Below are 18,536 nucleotides of genomic sequence, written 5' to 3' on the forward strand. Positions count from 1 at the left end.
TTCAAAGTTTCAAGCACCTCATTTTTGAATTGAGTCTGAGATCATTTCACTTATTTTGGTCAAAAGGATCGAAAATTGATGAAAAAAATTCACAAAATCGGATTCTACGAATTTCTTATACAAACAGAAGAAATTTTTTCGAAACAACTCGAATGACATGTGGAAAAATATGAGCGATGTTCTTGAAAAATCTTTGCCATGCAACGAAATAATTAAAAAAAGCAGAATTCGAAATTCTTATATTATGAAAGGGGGGGGTTGTTAGCCCACTTCCTTTGCTGTTTGTAGATCGTTTTGAAAGCAATTTTTTCGATTGGAAAAATTTACATCCAAAAATGTTCTCAGAAAAAATTTTAAAGAAAAAAAAATTATAAATGAATAAAATAATGCCTAAAATTTGTACCTACTATTTTACATTCCAATCTTCGTAATGGAGCCAATTTCATTAGAAAACCATTCAATATTTTTAACCCCTCTCCTCCCCCAACCAATTCTGACTCAGAAATTGAAAATTTAAAAAAAAAATACGCAGACTTGGGTTATTTTTTTCCTCAACTTCGGGTGCTTTTATATGAGAAGCATAACATTGTTTGGAGAGGAGGAGCAAGGGAGAATTTTCTTGAAAAGAGGGGATCGTATTCCAAAGCAATATCGACCGAAAATTAAAAACTTTTTATTTTTCTGAAATATTTCAATTTTTTTATTTCGTTTTTTCGATTGTTTCCAGTTTTGGAAACCTCTACATAAAATGAACCAAAATTGTTCGAGTGACCGATGAAGTTTTTTTCGAAGGGGCGGGGGAGGGGTCATTTAGAAGAATATTGTGGTATAGAAATAGTAAATTTCCAAAAAAAAATTACAATATTTGACTTAGGTATTCCATTTTCTAACAATTTTTTCTTGAGGGAGATGAGTTTCATGCACAAAGGGACCAACACAGTTCAGGGACAAGAGGCACCTTCTTTTTAAAAAGGGGATTGTTTCAAAGAATTCTAACTCAAAATGAAAAATTTTCGAATAAATTGATTTTTTTTTTGATTTTTTGCAACTTGAAAGTGCCCTTGCTGCAACTTTTTATGAACTTGGGAGAAAAATGAAAAAACATGGAATCATTTTCACATCAAAATCTAACAACCTTGGGTACGATAGACGTTCACTCTTTTATAGTTTCCATTTTCCACCCACACAAATCATCGTAAACAAGGAATTATAATATATTCGAATAGAGACGAACGAACCCCTTAACGAGCCGGATTAATTATGCAAACGATCAAAGAAACGGTAATTCTCAGGAATTAAGACGATTTGAAAAGACGTGCCGAGCCATGCGACTGCATGCGAGTTCGCTTCGCTTTGATCATAACGGTAGAAAATTCTCGATATAAGATTGAATAATACACTATACGAGTAGGTACATAAGACAGTGGCCCGAAACACCATTTTCTTCGTCGCTCTTCACGCACAAATTTAATCATCGAAGTGGGCGAATAACAGTTCGACTCAAAAATTCATCTCTAAAACGTACGTATAGCCTACCTTACTACTAATAGGTAAGATTTTCGAGATGAAATATCTTCGTATAAAATCGGGTACAGGTACAAGATGCTCAAAAATGTAACAGGTCGAAAAACAACGACTAGACATACTTCTTGACTACGAAAATATAACTTTTAGCACCATAGATAAGTATCTGACAAAGAAATGGCAGGCTTATTATTAGATAATCTGCATAGCCTAGAGAACGCGAAATACAACTACGAGTATATACTAAGAGAGTAGAGTAGGTAGTAAAATTTATGAATCACTGTTACTTCAAGACTGACTTATACTCAAATAAGCTTAATAACAAGATTATATTAATATAATGTCAGGGAAAACTTCTATTCAGTTTTACTTTGAGCTTTGAGCGTAAAGAGCTAATTAAATCTTTCAAGATACCGGATAAAGTGTATAGTAGGCTTCTTTTTTATTCCAGCGAAACACTACTTGAGTCGAGGGCGGGCTTACCTACTCGTATTTTGTACGTATTCTCTGCAAAGTACGTCCAGTATATACGACCAGCTTTTTAGATATTTTTAAGAGTTGGGTCTTTTTTTTCAAACTTTTATCTCGTGTATTTCCAATTTGAATGTTTGCAACGTATAGGTCTATTAGGTAGGTAGAGCATTTCGAGAAACTCCGCCATATTTTCCTTTGTTCGAGTCCTATATATCGTAGGTATGTGAGAGGATCACGTTTCTAAAGATTTTATCCTTTTTTCCTCACCTATACAGATACACTTACAATATATGAAATGAGAAAAATCATAACTAAGTAATATTTACCCTTAAGACCCTATATGTATAGGAGTAGTCATGGGTCTCAAGTCTTTCAGACTATAGGCGATTTAAAACTACCATAAGGGTATTGCATATACGCGAATATGAGTAAGTACATTATATTGTTCTTGAATACCCTTCCGGTATGAGGGGTGATTATAGTAAATGTCGATGTTGTTTCTTACATAGTACAGATACGAGTACGAACGTTGGCTTTTTTTTCTCTCTCATCTTACTTCCACCCTTCTTTGACGACGTTACAACATGGCTGCTTTGCTTTTATTTCTTTTATTGATTCGAACGCGGGTATTGTATAGAAGCCTATAATACGGTTCGTATACACGATACGATAAATAAAATCGAATAAGAAATGGCGTTTTTGATAGGATAATTTCTGTCGTGCTGGTTGATTCGGGAAGGGATTCAGGTATCATCGGAATATTTACGTTTATACCTACTCCAGAGTCCAGACTGAATAAGGTAAAACATTCCAAAATGGAATACCTATTAACTCATAATCAAAGTATAGCTTAACAATCTTAGACTGTTGTATAGTCGAACAAGGAGCTATATATATGGCACAGTCCCCCCCCCCACCACACATTACCAAACTGAAATTTAGGTATATTTTTAGAGCACAGTAGTTGAAAAGTTTCATAATTGAAGGAGTAGAAAATTGAAATTGAACAAAACCCATATGGATACTTTGAAATAAAATTCCAATTTTCAATCATGGTTCTCATCTTGAAAAATGATATTTTTTGAATTTATTAGCGCTTTGACAAATTTTTTAGAAAAACTAAAAAAACAACAAAATGATAAGAAAAAACAAAATAAACTTTTTTTCAAGTCAGAATCTTTCTTTTCAAAAAAAAAAATTTGAAAAAACAGAATCTTGAAATTTTTTGCAAAAAAACAAGACTTCTGAGCAAAAAACTAGAAAAAAATGAAAGATTCGGTATCTAAATCAAAAAATTCAAAATTTAATTTTGTAAAATGCAAAACAGCAAGACTTCTTTTTGGTAATTCTGTCAAAAATAGACCTTTTATTTCAAAATCAATTATGATCGAAAAACGTTCAATTGCATGACCCCCCCCCCCACCCTTCCCCACACCCCCTCCCAAAAAAAACCATCAGTTCATCAGCGATTTTCAACTTCAATTGATCGATTGTGTTCAAGATGTACCTCTACCTACATAAAAATTATTTTCAATCTAAAAAAATAGACCTCCCGATCAAAAAATCCATCAAACTCGATCGAAAATCGATCAACTTGACCTCCAAAATATTATTTTGTTTGTGATTTTCAATCTCATCGAGTTCAAAATGAAAAAAAATGTAATTTTAGCAAAAAAAATCAAATCAATAGGACACTAAAAATTGGATTGATTTGCGACTTTTCGATCTCATTTGGCCATAATGTATATGGAAAAGATTGGAAGAATATTGACATGCCAACTACCAAAAATATCTTGAGAGCCTATCGCCTAGTTCTTCTTCATGGAATCATACTAGAAGTCTCCTCAACAAACCAACGATATTACCTCCACTAACTCATAATAACAAATCGGCGACTACAAACCACGAAAAATGTGAATTATTTGCTGATTTTTACAAAGATATTCTCTGCAATAGGAATACAGACACTCTTGATATTTCGACTGAACCCAGCAATCATCGTCTTCACAAAATGCTTCGTCGAACCTCAGTTGAAGAAATTCGATATAATATTATCAAAAAAATCAAAATCCGGAAATCACCAGGCTAGGATAACATCAGTAACATTATGCTTAAAAACCTTCGAACAAACATCCTAATGAGCTTCAAAACACTTTTCAACAATTCAACTCTTGCCTTTGAGTTGGTTACTTTCCTAATGCCTGGAAAATTGCCAAAGTAATTGTGCTATCCAAAAAAGAATCTCCTTCTTCGTCTCCTAATGATTATACACCTATCAGTCTTCTCTCTTCTCTATCCAAAATCCTTGAAAAAAATCATTTGTAAACGTCTTTTGGACTTTCTAAAAAAGGAGCAGATTTTGCCATCTTTTCAGTAGATATGGTTTTTGTAATAAAATGAGCACAGTTCATCAGTTGCATCGAATCGTACAACTTATTAACAATGGCTACAAAAAGAAGCAATAATTCACAACTGCAGCTTTTATAGACATCAAAAAAGCCTTAGACTCTGTATGGCATTGTGGTTTGATTCACAAATTAGTTACAATTGAAACACCATCCTTTCTACATAAAATAATTTCTTCCTTCTTTCAAAATAGGAAATTTTATGTTCAAATCAACGATGAAAGCTCTTCGCTTCCAGAAATCAGCTAAAGTGCACCGCAAGGCGCTGTATTGAGTCCAACATTGTTCATCTTATACTGCTATGATATTCCTAAACCAGCTGATAATGTAATAGCAATGTTTACTGATGATACGTGTTTACTCAGCCAAAATAAGGATCTTCTAATTGCTCATAATCAACTTCAAGCTGGTATCAATGAATTGGAACCATGGTTTGAACGCTGGAAAACTTAAACTAAATCCTCTTAAAAGTGAAACAAAAATCTTCACACCTCGCAAAATCTCACCTACTCCAGAAATCTTAATTGATAACACTGTGGTACCATGGAATACATCAACAGTTAAATATCTCAGCGTACACTTGGACCAGAAACTATCTCTCAAAAACCATATTGTTCTCAAATCACATAATGCCCACCTCAAAATACGTAAACTTTACCCTTTGACTATATATACATGGACTGCTATCTCCTATTGTTGTTGAATGGGAATCGTGAAGCCAAAGCAATAGCGGTACTTAATCGGGACATGGGCTCTGAGCATGCGCGAGATTTCGTTGCAACGAGCAGTGCGGTTGTTGGAACGTAGGAGGGTGTCCGTCGCTGGTGATTGGAAGGTGTGAGCGCGGTTCGGATTCCTTTGCGCGCACGAAAATTCCCGATGCTCCCGATTAAGTACCTCTATTACTTCGGCTTCATCGGCAACAATGAAGATAGCAGTCCATGTATATATAGTCAAAGACTTTACCCCTTATTGAATCGTCGTTCCAGATTGTCTACATCTCCGTGTGGAAAGAAGCCAGAGTGACTCAAAATAAACACCCTCTCCATTAAAATTCAAAAAAAAATGATTTTTGGAGATGTGCTCGATAATCAGTTTAGTGCAGTAAAGTTGAACTGAAAAAAAAGTCGAGCACAACTTGCACGATTTCAAATTCGTGATGAAACAAGAGGAATAGCTGTGATTTGTAGTAGATTGTGGAATGCTTTGGAAATGAATTTCTTCATAGAATGATGTGCTGCGCAGAACATCACAGATATTCCTCTTGTTTCATCGGGAATTTGAAATCATGCAAGTTGTGCTCGACTTTTTTTTCAGTTCAACTTTACTGCACTGAACTGATTATCGAGCACGTCACCAAAATTCATTTTTTGTTGAATTTTATGGAGAGGGTGTTTATTTTGAGTCTCTCTGGCTTCTTTCCACGCGGACAGTTGAACTTTTTCATAAAACTTTCTTGCTCAGTACCCAAGCTTTCAATTTTCAAAAGTTGTGACATGATAAAAATGAGCTTTTGTGTAAAAATATACTTTTTTACAAAAATCGCTCTGGCAGCCGAACGTTTATACCAAACTGACTTTGTGGGGAGTGTTTTAAAAATGGAATCCTTCAAGGGATTCAGTGCTGCTAAGAGATCGGCGCTAAAATGCACTGTTGTCTTATATACGTGCGTTTGAAATGGTAAAGTCTTTTTTGGATGACCCTGTAGTAATTTTGACAAAAAAAAGAGGACTTTGTTTACACTTTTGCAAAATATTGGGCTCTTTTGTAATTTTAGCAAAAAAAAAAACAAGAGTTTTGTTGCAATTTCTGCAAAAACAGACATTTCTTAAAATTCTGACAAAAAAGAGCACCTTTTTGCAAATTCAGCAAAGGAACCGAACTTTTTTTCAATTTTAGCAAAAAAGCAGTAGTACAGTCATTTTAGCAAAATTTTTAGTCGAACCTCGAAAAAATTGGGGGCAAGCTGAATTTCACATTATTTGTTCACATTGGTCTCTAAAACAACCCATCAAAAGTTGCACCCCGCAACTTGACTGCTACCCCCGCAAGAGGTCATTAACCTTTGCCGATACAGGTTTTTCGGCTGTATCGCCAAAATGAAGGGTCCGAGAAGAAAAATGTTCGGCCAAAAATTGTTCTACGCTAAATTTCCTATCAGCATGATCAGTCCAGCTTTTCCCAAAATGGCGATTTCACCCTTACTGAGGAGGGGGTAAAGTTGTCAATTTTATGAAAATTGTTTAAAAAAATGAAAATCGGCATTTTAAAACGTAAACTCGATTTACGGTAGACTCGAAAATATTTTGACCAGAGTTGCATACTGCAACTTGTCTGCAACCCCCCCGCAAAAGGTCATTAACCTTTGTCAATCTACGTTTTTCGGCTATATCGCCGAAATGAAGGGTCGGAGGGAAAAAAGTGATTGCACTAAAATTATCCTACGTCAAATTTCCTATAAGGATGGCCAGTTCAGTTGAAATACATTTTTCGATTTTTGGTGAATTTTTAAAAATCAAATTTAGGCCAAAAATGAGAAAAAAAATCAAAATTTTACCAAATTGAGCTATAAAGCTGAAATTTGGGACATATCTTATTTTCGACCTGCCAAATCGGTTGGAAACAATTTCAAATCATTTTGAGCAGTTCTGGAGCCTCCAGTAGATTTTTGAAACTTGAAATTTCCACAAAATTTCATTAAAAACAGTTAGAAAGCTAAAATTTATTCTGTAAACTAATTTCAATACGCTATCTAGGGAGTCGACTGTAAGTGCATTTCAAGTCGTTTCGGAGCATCCAGCGACCTTTTTGGAAATTATTGGAGCCCCCAGCAGATATTTCAATGCTCGAAATTTCCATAAAAATTTACCAAACAGAGTTGGAAATCCAAAATTGACTGTGTACTCCAATTTCAATACGCTATCAAGTCGACTGCAGGTTGGTTCAAGTCATTTTGGAGCCTCATGTATCCTTTTGAAAATCACTAGAGCCTCCAACAGATTTTAGAAACTTAAAATTTCATTAAAGGCAGTTGGAAAGCAAAAATTCACTCTATAAACTAATTTCAGTGTGCTATGAAGTTGACTACCGGTAGATTTCAAGATGTTTTGAAGCCTCCAGCAACTTTTTGGAAGTTACGGGAGCCTCCGGCAGATATTTCAATGCTTGAAATTTCCATAAAATGTCACCAAACAGAGACACCTTATTTTTGACATTATTCTGAGGTGGATCGCAGGCAGTTTCAATCCGTTTTAGAGTCTACAACAGATTTTTAGAAACTTATGTTTTTCAAAAAATGCCACAAAATCTATTCCTTTTTATGAAATTTTGCAGAAATTACACGTTTCAAAAATTTACTGGAGGCTCCCGTAATTTATAAAAACTCACTGAAGGCTCCAAAAACGACTTGTAATGTATATGCAGTCGACTCCCTAGCGTATTGAAACTAGTTTACAGAATAAATTTTAGCTTTCCAACTGTTTTTAATGAAATTTTGTGGAAATTTCAAGTTTCAAAAATCTACTGGAGGCTCCAAGAATTTTCAAGAAGTCGCTGGTGGTCATAAAATGACTCAAACCCACCAGCAGTTGACTTAATAGCGTGTTTAAATTAGATTTCAGCGTGAATTTCCACATTCCAACTTCATTTGATGAAATTTTGTGGAAATTTCAAGTTTCAAAAATCTACTGGAGGCTCCAGAACTGCTCAAAATGGTTTGAAATTGTTTCCAACCGATTTGGCAGGTCGAAAATAAGATATGTCCCAAATTTCAGCTTTATAGCTCAATTTGGTAAAATTTTGATTTTTTTTCTCATTTTTGGCCTAAATTTGATTTTTAAAAATTCACCAAAAATCGAAAAATGTATTTCAACTGAACTGGCCATCCTTATAGGAAATTTGACGTAGGATAATTTTAGTGCAATCACTTTTTTCCCTCCGACCCTTCATTTCGGCGATATAGCCGAAAAACGTAGATTGACAAAGGTTAATGACCTTTTGCGGGGGGGTTGCAGACAAGTTGCAGTATGCAACTCTGGTCAAAATATTTTCGAGTCTACCGTAAATCGAGTTTACGTTTTAAAATGCCGATTTTCATTTTTTTAAACAATTTTCATAAAATTGACAACTTTACCCCCTCCTCAGTAAGGGTGAAATCGCCATTTTGGGAAAAGCTGGACTGATCATGCTGATAGGAAATTTAGCGTAGAACAATTTTTGTTCGAACATTTTTCCTCTCGGACCCTTCATTTTGGCGATACAGCCGAAAAACCTGTATCGGCAAAGGTTAATGACCTCTTGCGGGGGTAGCAGTCAAGTTGCGGGGTGCAACTTTTGATGGGTTGTTTTAGAGACCAATGTGAACAAATAATGTGAAATTCAGCTTGCCCCCAATTTTTTCGAGGTTCGACTAAAAATTTTGCTAAAATGACTGTACTACAGGACCTAAATATACTTTTGGACAAAGAATTGGAAAATATGAAAAATAAAAGCAATTTTTAAAAAGAGGAAACCCCCAGACTTTTTTGCAATTTTAGCAGAAAACAGGACCTTTTCATAGCAGTTTGGGCAAAAACAAACTTTTTTGGGGAGATTTCGGCAAAAAAGAAGAAAAAAAAAGACATTTCTTAAAATTCTAACAGTGGACCTTTTTGCAAATGCAGCAAAGGAACCGAACTTTTTTTCAATTTTAGCAAAAAAGCAGAACCTAAAATATACTTTTGGGCAAAGAATAATTGGAAAATATGAAAAATAAAAGCAATTTTTAAAAACAGGAAAAACCCGGACTTTTTTGCAATTTTAGCAGAAAACAGGACCTTTTCATAACAGTTTGGGCAAAAACAAACTTCTTTAGGGAGATTTCGGCAAAAAAGAAAAGAGTTGAGGCAATTATTACCGAACTAGAAAGAAAAACAAAAGCAAGCAGGTAGGGACATAAAAATCTTGAAATATTTTGATTTTTAAAAACAGAAAATCAGGACTTCGATTTATTTTTTTCTGCAATTTTGTCAAAAAGCGGGACCTTCTTGCAATTTTGGCAGTAGAGCAGGATATTCCTGCAATTCATGTAAAAAACGGAGCCTTTTTAGCAAATTTGAAAAAATGGAATCTTTTTTCGACAATTTGATTGAAAATCAATGCCTTTTATCGCATTTTTGAGCGAAAACGAAGCATTTTTCAAATTCTAATATAAACGTGGACCTTTTTGCAATTTTGACAAAAAAAAAGAGAGAACTATTATTGAAATTTGAAATTGGAATTCTCATTTAAAAAGAAGAAACCTTATCACAATTTTGGAAAAAACTTGAACTAAAATCCAATTTTTGAAAAAACAGTACTTAAAACTTTCAAAAAATTTGTCAAAAATCCAAAAATGAACATCAGCGATTAAATTTTTACTAATACAGTTTTATTTATGATGCTCTTTCAATAATCTTAGCTTCAGAAATCAGAGTGTACACCATTTTGAGTGATTTTCCTCTTCAAGAACTACTGCAGCATTTTCATATCAAATCTTCTCAATTAAATAAAGTAACATTCTTATTTCTCGCAAATAGTCTCCATTCATTCGTCGAGCAGCTACATATTTAGAGGAAACAGAATAAGATGAAAAAAAGCTTCGCAAATTAAACGAAAACGAATCCCTAAATAGGCTAATTGTATTTATACCGGGGAAAAGGCTCGGCTGGTCGGCGAATAAAGTAAAAATTAATTAAAAACGATCACGTACAGCAGCCGCGCTGTTAATACACATAAAGGCGTTAATGAATGATACTTGTTGATCGTGTACTACAAAATTAAAGGCAGACGAAGAGCGGACAGCGGACGCTCTGTTGCGTCGCAAACTCTCCATAACAACGCGGACACTGGACAGGGACAGGGACAGGGACACGTATAACTATAGACGATGAGGTTTTGTAAAAAAAAAAAAGTGTAAATTTCAGCCAAGTTTAGTTGAGGATTCTTTTTCTCTTTTTCTCGTGCCTTGAAACAAAACCAATAATTGGGATTGATGAAAAAAAAAATTTCAAGACATTTACATCATATTTTGATGAACTCGATGAAATGCAGGCAAAGGTACATACTCTGAGACCAGAAACGAATAATCTGATCATTCGGCCTGTTAACGGCCGGACTTCTAATAAATTAAGGAATTCGCTTTTATATAAGGATAATCGTACAGTGGCGTATTCGGTGATCGTATAGTCTGCGTACACTCTTATACTTACATAATAATACTCATCGTAAATAAAGCTATAAGGAGAAGAAGAAGAAGAAGAAGAGATTTATACGCGAAGAAAGGCGAACTACAGCAGGAGCAGGGGTAGGGGCAGGGACAAGGGCAAGAGGCACGAATTCGCGTCTCTCTCTCTCTTTCTCTGTGTGTAGTGTGTAACCCTCTGAATAAAATTCTCGGCGTAATAGAATCGCGAGGCTTATTCATATCTGAAATATCTTCAGTTATTCACTTTGACAACCCTAAACGTAGAAAGTTTACGATTTGCAAGTCTACCAAGATAACTTTTACAACGTAGCCCCTTAGCAGATAACACAAAGACGCGAATCATTCCTGCACCTCGGCCCGGCCTCTTTTGCCAAAGTCTTAATTCTTCCCCCTTCGCTTCTGCTGCGTTACTTGGTTCGGGCGATGAAGGCGAAGGCGAAGGCAACATTTTCAAAAGCTCGAAAACGCGGACGACCATCGCCGACGTCGACGTCGCCGTCGCCGCCACCGCCACGCGTTTAACTTTCCTTGAAAATCTTCTCTATTATGAAATTACTTAGCTTCACCTGCAAAACGCGCGCCCTTTAAACTCCTCACCCCGTTGGCTATTTTCCCAAAGGGACATTCTGCGCTCGGTTCTTCTCTCTTTTCGGCACTCTATAGCTATATACATGGTATTGTATATAGAGTATGGTCTCTGTGTGAATGCTGGTTCGCTGCGCTCCTCACAGTCTCACTCTCTCACTCTCTCTCTTTCTAGCTTCTGTACCGTAGTACTAAGGTTTGCGTGTGCCTTGGTCGTCCGTCGGTGTCTATGTACCTACTACCTATACATCTAAGTATATAACCATATCGTATGAGAAAACTTTTAGCATTAATATTCCAAACTACCAACTCACAAAGGTCGCCTTAATTATTAATACTCGCCGCCGAGTAACAAATAACCAACGTTTTCAATGTGCCAGTATATGGCCACAGCAGCGGTGGCCACCAACAACACCGTCAACGCCGCGATGTCCGACACGCCGAATACCACCAGGCCAACTTGTCGTCTGATTTCGAGGAAATATTCTTACATAACTCGAGTTCCAGATTACAAGCATGCGAATATGTACCCTCCCCTCCCCTCCCCCCACCTTTCAACCAACCCACATATCAAATCAATGTACCACTAATACTACGTAATAGTAGAGTACCTAGTCCATGAATAAAAAATGATACCCACGTACCTTTTTTCACGAATCTGGATACATCTTGCATTCAATGGGACACAGGATCTTCAATTTCATTCGCACAGCATCTAAAAAAATTACACACAATATTGAACAATTTTTTCAAACAATTATGAATAATAGTTACAATACATTTTTGCATATTACATATATGAATTTTAAAAATAAAATTTGACAATTTTCACCATCGAAAAGTCCTTTGTTATGACTTACCTAAGTTAGGCGTTTAAATTAGAAACAAGCTTATAGTCCGGCATATGACAATAATATAGGAGTAATTGCACCCCCCCCCCCCCCCCGCCAACCCACCGGGACAACTTTTTTCTTAAAGGGGACATCCTAAGGAACGTTTTACTCGTAAAGCAAACTTGCCCAAAAAAAAGTTGGCCTTACGTCAACCAAAATGGCGGCCATTTTGGTTGACAGGTCAGCCGAAATCGCAGATTTTGCATTTCAAACATAGGACTTGCACGAAATTTTTCAAACCTTACAAAGGTAAATCGAAAGATCATGCAAAAATTTATCACCTGTCAAAATTTCAAGTGCTGAAGTGCGTTTTTCGATTTTTGATGAATTTTTGAAAATCCAATTTAGGCCAAAAATGAGGGAAAAAATCAAAATTTTACCAAATTGACCAAGAAATCTGAAATTTGGGATATACCCTATTCTCGACATGCCAAATCGATTGGAAACGGTTTCAACCCGTTTTGAGCAGTTCTGGAGCCTCCAGCAGATTTTTGAAACTCGAAATTCCCACAAAATTCCATCAAATTGGAGTTGTAAAGCTAAAATTTATTCTAAAAACTAATTTCAATACGCTACGAAGTACTGCAGATGAATTTCAAGTCGTTTTGGAGTCTCCACTGACTTTTTGAAAATTCCTGGAGCCTCCAGCAGATTTTTTAAACTTGAAATTTCCCCAAAATTTCATCTAACTGAGATGGAGAGTCGAAATTCATTCAGCAAACTAATTTAAATACGCTACGAAGTTGACTGCTTGTGGTCTTCAAGTCGTTCTGGAGCCTCCAGCGACTTTTTGAAAAGTTGTATGACGTTTTTTTGGAAAATTGAAATTTCTTAAAAGTAGCTGGAAGCTTTAAAACCATTTGAAACCACCATGTACTCTGCGAAGTAAATTTCAGTTTGCCAACTCCATTTGATAAATTAATGTTGCGGGAATTTCAAGTTTCAAAAATCTACTGGAGGCTCCAGGAATTTTCAAAAAAGTCGCTGGAGACTCCAGAACGACTTGAGGTCCACCAGCAGTCAACTTCGTAGCGTATTTAATTAAATTAGTTTGCAGAATTAATTTCGACTCTCCATCTCAGTTAGATGAAATTTTGGGGAAATTTCAAGTTTCAAAAATCTACTGGAGGCTCCAGGAATTTTCAAAAAAGTCGCTGGAGGCTCCAAAATGGCTTGAAATTCACCTGCAGTACTTCGTAACGTATTGAAATTAGTTTTTAGAATAAATTTCAGCTTTACAACTCCAATTTGATGGAATTTTGTGGGAATTTCGAGTTTCAAAAATCTGCTGGAGGCTCCAGAACTGCTCAAAACGGGTTGAAACCGTTTCCAATCGATTTGGCATGTCGAAAATAGGATATATCCCAAATTTCAGCTTTCTTGGGCAATTTGGTAAAATTTCGATTTTTCCCTCATTTTTGACCTAAATTGGATTTTCAAAAATTCACCAAAAATCGAAAAACGCACTTTAGCACTTAAAATTTTGACAGGTGATAAATTTTTGCATGATCTTTGGATCTACCTTTGTAAGGTTTGAAAAATTTCGTGCAAGTCCTATTTTTGAAATGCAAAATCTGCGATTTCGGCTCACCTGTCAACCAAAATGGCCGCCATTTTGTAAGTAAAGCCAACTTTTTTTTGGGGCAAGTTTGCTTTAAAATGTTCCTTAGGATGTCCCTTTTAAGAAAAAAGTTGTCCCGGAGGATTGGCGGCGGGGGGGTGCAATTACTCCTATTGTCATATGCCGGACTATTACAATGATCTGGAATTATTTATTCTATTGGTATTAAACTTTTTCAAAAGCTGGTGAAAATTTTGAACAGGTTCAACTCCGATCGAGCTGACTCTTTCAGAATCAAATTTTAAGATCAAGTTAATTTTTTGATTTTTAGCGAAATTTTGAAAATAATTAAAGTAGCTCCAGAGACGTTCCGAACGGAGGGGAGGGGGTGGATCACAGCAGCCTCCACACAGAAAAAATTCAGACTAATACTTGGGAATTTTCGGGGAAAATTGGGTGAGTTGAAAAAAGTTGAATCTGGGAAAAAAATGTGTACGCAGGAAAAATCAAACTACATATGACCAAAAACTGTGGGTTTTTACTCTTTTCTTTTTCCTTTTTTCGAGAGAGTAGAAAATTGACATTTGACATAAAAAAATAATATTGTTCTAATGACTTAAAATTTTCCAAAAAAATGCCTCTTCAATGTATTGTTGTAAAAACTGCCAGAAAGTCCCTTTTTCTGCTGAAATATCAAAAAATGACCTATTTTTTGTCAAAAATTCAGAAACAATCAGTAATTTCTGATTTTTGCCAAAATTGGTTGTTTTTGAAAATATAACAATTACCTATGTCAAGAAAAAAATGAAGAATTGTGAACTTTCGAGAGCTTTTGCCATCACTTTGCTAGGGCCCTATTCATATTTTTAAACATAATATTATAATTTTCTTGAAAACTGTAAATGCTAAATCCATGAAAACCAACTTTTTGCATTATCAAACATTCAATTTTTCATAAAATTGACTTCTCACATCAAAAATTATTGTTTTTTTTTACTTTTGAAAAATTATTTTTATTTTTACAGTTTTTGCCTTCGTTTAGCTCGAGCCTTTAATTTCTAAAAATATTATAATTCCTCAAAAGTACCCTAACAAATTGACGAAAAAATCTCTAATAAATTATCTGAAAATAGCAGTTACTCCAAACACCTTTCATTTTTGCGTCAAAATTGCTCCAAATTACCCTCTTTACAGAAAAGAAACCCTTCACTTGACCCTCACATTTTTGAAAAATGTCTTCTATTTTTAATAATTTCTTTTTTTTCGATTTGGGGAGGCTTCTTCAGGTGGGAAGATGGAAGGGAGGCTCAATTTTCAGGATTTTTTTCACACGAACGAACTAATGTAGAGGGGAGGGAGGCACTTGTGAGAGAAAAAAGGGCGTGAAAAAATGTCATAAAAGTAGATATAAATTATAGCGCCACCCACAAGTGAGAGGACCATCAATTTTCTTCAAAAAGTCATCATCCAGTGCGAATTTTGTTTCATAAATTGACCCGCTAACTTTGGCTGGGTGTTTGTAAGCCTGTGATCGGGAGTCGGGAAGGGGGATTTAGGATGCTCTTAATTTGAAAATTTGAGTTTCATCGCCTCCTATACGATAGAGAAAAATATCAAGCGTAAGTATAGAAAATTCGAATTCTCAGATCGAAAATAATGTATTGCATTTTGAATTTTTAAAAGTTTATGCTTTTGCTTTGCTCGGGTCATTTTCTTCTCGTTTTTCCAAACATCGAATCTGGAAAAATTTTGTTCGAATTTTCAAAAAAGTCAAAGCCGGAAAAATCAACTTCTCACATCATCATCAATAATAACTTTGCTTCATTTTTTTGAACAATTAATTTTCCTATTTTCAAAAATTTTCAAGGGTGGAAAACTTTTTAAAATTCAACTAAGTCAATCGAAAAAATTGTCCAGAAACTTTTTTTGTGAAAATTACCAACAAAATCGTGCCTGCCTTTTTTGTCAAAATATTTCAAAAATTCGAAGTTTTTTTTTGTGAAAATTGTAACATTTTGCTTTTTTAAACATAGAGAAAAAAACGTATCATTTTTCAAATCAAAACGTCCAATTTTTTGCTACAATTGTGAAAAAACGCCTATTTTTAGCCCAAATTTCCAAAAATTGTACTTACTCATTTTTTCTCGTTAAAAATCTACTTTTCTTTGTCAAACTTGTAACTATGTACATAAAAAGAAGTTTTTCAACACAAGCATTTTCTACTTTTCTTGCCAAAATAAGTATCGTAAAAAAAATTTACTTTTTTGCAGACATTTTAGATGAATTTTTTGACAAAATTTCCGAAAATGTCGGTTTTTTAAAACCAGGGTTGCCAGAAAAAACTTTTTTTGACGTCATTTCCAGAAAATCTTTCTTGCCCACTTGTCGATAAGAATGTAAGTAGTAATATTACGTAGTTTCGTACATATGTATCAAAATTACCAAAGAAAATTTTTCCCAAAATTGCGAAAAATCTCTTTTTTTGTGAAAATTGTGAAAGGAATTGTATTTTTGTTAAAATAGCAAAATATGCCTGTTTTTAAATGACTTGAACCCACCTGAAGTCGTCTTCAGAGGGTGTTAAAATTGGAGTGTAGAGTAAATTCCAGCTCTCCATCTTCATTTGATGAAATTTTGTGAAAATTTAAAATTTCAAAAATCTGCTGGAGGTTTCAGGAATTTTCAAAAAAGTCGCTGGAGGCTCCAAAACGACTTTTAAATTCACCTGCAGTACTTCGTAGCGTATTGAAATCAGTTTTTAGAATAAATTTCAGCTTTACAATTCCAATTTGATGGAATTTTGTGGGAATTTCGAGTTTCAAAATCTGCTGGAGGCTCCAGAACTGCTCAAAACGGGTTGAAACCGTTTCCAATCGATTTGGCATGTCGAGAATAGGGTAAATCCCAAATTTCAGCTTTCTTGGTCAATTTGGTAAAATTTTGATTTTTTCCCTCATTTTTGGCCTAAATTGGATTTTCAAAAATTCACCAAAAATCGAAAAACCCACTTTAGCACTTAAAATTTTGACAGGTGATAAATTTTTGCATGATCTTTCGATCTACCTTTGTAAAGTTTTAAAAATTTCGTGCAAGTCCTATGTTGAAACGCAAAATCTGCAATTTCGGCTGACCTGTCAATCAAAATGGCCGCCATTTCGTAAGTAAGGCCAACTTTTTTTTGGGCAAGTTTGCTTTAAAATGTTCCTTAGGATGTCCCCTTTAAGAAAAAAGTTGTCCCAGAGGATCGGCGGCGGGGAGGTGCAATTACTTCTATTGACATATGCCGGACTATAGGTTTTTTTGCCCAAATCCCATAAAGACCTGTTTTTTTTTCATTTCATAAACAATATTGAAATGGACTCCTCTTAGATGTTTCGTCGTGTAGGTCTTTCCCCTTAAATTCGCCATTGGTTTCAAGGCACGAGTACCCACTTTCGTCAAAACCTCGCGACAACTCAATTTACCATCCAAAAAGCTAACCATATATCGATAATTACTCGACCAAGCCGAAGAAATTGGCCGAAAACCGAAAGTGAAAGTTTGATGTATCGTAGATGTCGGCGGACTTTTACTCAAACGTCGTCGTATACTAATTTCAAAAGCAAAACCACATTGACCCGTTATACTAAAACGATGTTCAAGAAAATACCCACCTACCATTTCGGCTTTTCGCGTGTTATAAACTTTCATTGCCTGGCCAAAGACGAAAGCAAGTCCGCAGCGTCCGTCGCTGTAAGTGGTGCTAGTGCAGCCAGCAGCCAGTTTATAGGTTCTAATTATCGTCGAAAATAATGTTATTATTACTTCGGGTTACGAATGAGCTATGTTATTGTTATTGCGGCGGCGTTTAAAGCTTTTCAAGCTACAGCAAAGAAAACTGTTACGTTGTGTGCGGTTTTCACGGAAACTTTCATCTTGGTACGAGTTTTCTTGTAGACCGCATTTCATAACACAGCCTTTAACCAATTCAATTTGTTGTTTGTAGTAATATTTTGACCCTGGACCCGCTTCGCCCAAATACCACGTTCTCAGACCGTAGGTAGGTAGGTACTTGTTTGTGTGATGGTTTAGGTACCTGCCTTTTTAAGGTGCTAAGTCTTCGGGGGATTTTTCAGCGGTGGCGGTTTGCTTGTGAGAGGTTGAATTGGGTTGCGAGTTTGATGAGGTTGGTTTTTTTTTTTTTTTTGAGCTGAGGCGGTGTTTAAGAAGTTGTGAACTATGTTTTTTTTTGTAGAAAATAATTATTTTGAGTTTAATAAAAATAATACCCACCTTTTTAAAAAAATAAGTAGATAGGTGAGTATCTGAATCAGATACTGAAGGTCCAAGAGGATCCCGAAATACCCTACCACAGCCAATTTCAGCTCCTGATGTTTATTTTATCGAATTTGAAACATTTTCAAAATTTAAAATTTGGTTCATTTGCCATGTAAAAAAATCAGAATTTGATCAAATTAACTAAAAAGGCTGAAATTTAGTTTGTATCATATTTTCGACATCTCGAGTTCGTTAATGATCGTTTTAAGCCGTTCTGGAGCCTCCAGCGGATTTTTCGTTTCTCCAGTTTTTGGAAAAAAAAGTGTGAATAAGGTTAAAATGAAATTTAGTGCCTTTAAAAGGGGATTTATCATCATTGTAACTATTTCGATCGATTTTGGAAAATATTTTCTAAATTCTTTTGTGTCTAAAATTATCTTCGGCGATTTTTTTTGAAAAAAAAAAAAATGGTGAGTTAACGAAAAAATGCTCCAGTTTTTAAAAAAGTTTGAAGTTTCTTTCTTTCTTTTTTAAGAATAATGTATATTAATTATATTTATTTCTATCGAAGAAGCCTAATTTTTCAAGTAGGTAATAGGTAAGTATAGGTCCTT

At 35.1% G+C, this 18,536-nt stretch overlaps 1 long non-coding RNA gene across 1 annotated transcript in view; it reads right to left on the reverse strand.

The window, feature by feature from the left end:
- The window catches only part of LOC135844188 (uncharacterized), a 116,015-nt gene that overhangs the window by 90,635 nt on the left and 6,844 nt on the right, over window positions 1–18,536 (reverse strand). The window contains exon 7 of the long non-coding RNA XR_010558466.1: window positions 11,856–11,926. This is a non-coding gene — a long non-coding RNA (uncharacterized LOC135844188). The remainder of the gene's footprint in view (window positions 1–11,855; window positions 11,927–18,536) is intronic.

Source organism: Planococcus citri, chromosome 4 (genome assembly GCF_950023065.1).
Source record: "Planococcus citri chromosome 4, ihPlaCitr1.1, whole genome shotgun sequence".
NCBI classification, from domain to species: domain Eukaryota; kingdom Metazoa; phylum Arthropoda; class Insecta; order Hemiptera; family Pseudococcidae; genus Planococcus; species Planococcus citri.